This window comes from Bison bison, unplaced genomic scaffold (assembly GCF_000754665.1).
Source record: "Bison bison bison isolate TAMUID 2011002044 unplaced genomic scaffold, Bison_UMD1.0 scf7180017864384, whole genome shotgun sequence".
In the NCBI taxonomy this organism is placed as follows: Eukaryota; Metazoa; Chordata; class Mammalia; order Artiodactyla; family Bovidae; genus Bison; species Bison bison.
Window position 1 is genome coordinate 16,855,229 of NW_011494956.1, and position 1,452 is coordinate 16,856,680.

Genomic DNA, 1,452 nt, shown 5'->3' on the forward strand with positions numbered 1-1,452 from the left:
GGTGTGTGTCAGGCAGCCAGCACCCTAGGTGGTGGCTGTGTGGTTCAAAAGAGACCTGGGTGTCCAGTGTGAGCACTAACCTGTGCTCAAGAGGCAATTCTCTGAGCCAGACCCAGGGCTCCGGATGCAGCCTCTGTCCTCTAGAAATGGAGGCTCTAGTCCAGGAGTTACCCATCCTTTGAAGTCCAATTCTTTATAATATAGTAAAAATAATACTGTTAACTGAGCACATGTTCTAGACACATAACCAAGAGATGGAGGCTTAACATTGAACAGCTTCTTCCAAGATAAAGTCACTTAAATAGTAAAGGGGTTCCAACCTAAGTTTACTGATCCTAAAACCCACATCCTCTCCCTGGACCATGTTATGTCCCCTGAAAAACTTTTGACCGCTCTGTTCTGAACTGGGAAGAAAATCCAATCCAATCATTTAGAACTTCCAAATGTTTGCCTTCTTTTATAATTGAGAGAAAGAACTGAAAAAATAATTTTTATTAAGATCCTAGGAGTCATGAAGCAGGAGACCCCGGGTTGACCCCTGGGTTGGGACGATCCCCTGGAGAAGGGATAGGCTACCTACTTCAGTATTCGTGGGCTTCCCTGGTGGCTCAGCTGGTTAAGAATCCACCTGCAGTGTGGGAGACCTGGGTTCAATCCCTGGGCTGGGTGGATCCCCTGGAGGAGAGCATGACGACCCACTCCAGTATTCTTGTCTGGAGAATCCCCATGGACAGAGGAGCCTGGCAGGCTACAGTTTACGGGGTTGCAAAGGGTTGGACACAAGTGAGCGACTAAGCACAGGAGTCATGAAACATCTATAAATACAACATATTACCAAACCCATATATAATTCATGTAACTCTTAATTTTACCATTATGACTTATATTGTTATCACCGTTTTGTATACAAGGTCAAATCCCTTGGAGAAGGAGATGGCAACCCACTCCAGTACTCTTGCCTGGAAAATTCCATGGATGGAGGAACCTGACGAGCTACAGTCCATGGGGTCCCAAAGAGTCAGACACGACTGAGCAACTTCACTGGTTCAGACCCCTCAGATGTGTTAGATTTTGGTGCTTTGACAGCTTCATGTAATGCTACCTGGTACCCAGCAGGGGGCACTCAGTTTCTTTAAGAAAGTCTGAATTGCTGGACCTTTAAACTCTGAACTCAAGGTCCTGAATAAATGTGGTGTTTTGCTTGGGAGTGATTCTGCATATCTGGGTTCCAGTGTGCTGGGTATGGGTTTCTGTGAATCCCTGGAATTTCTGCCAGCCACAGGCGGCCTGGGCAGCTCACCTAGTGGGCTCCTCACACCTGTTTTGTAAGGATCCGAGAAGGTACATGGAAATTGTGGGCAGTTCAGAACTTGGGTTACAGTGAAAGAGAGCCAGAATCAGGGTTTTGCCCACCTGAAACTCAAGCTCATACAGTCAGGCCTGGAGACTCCT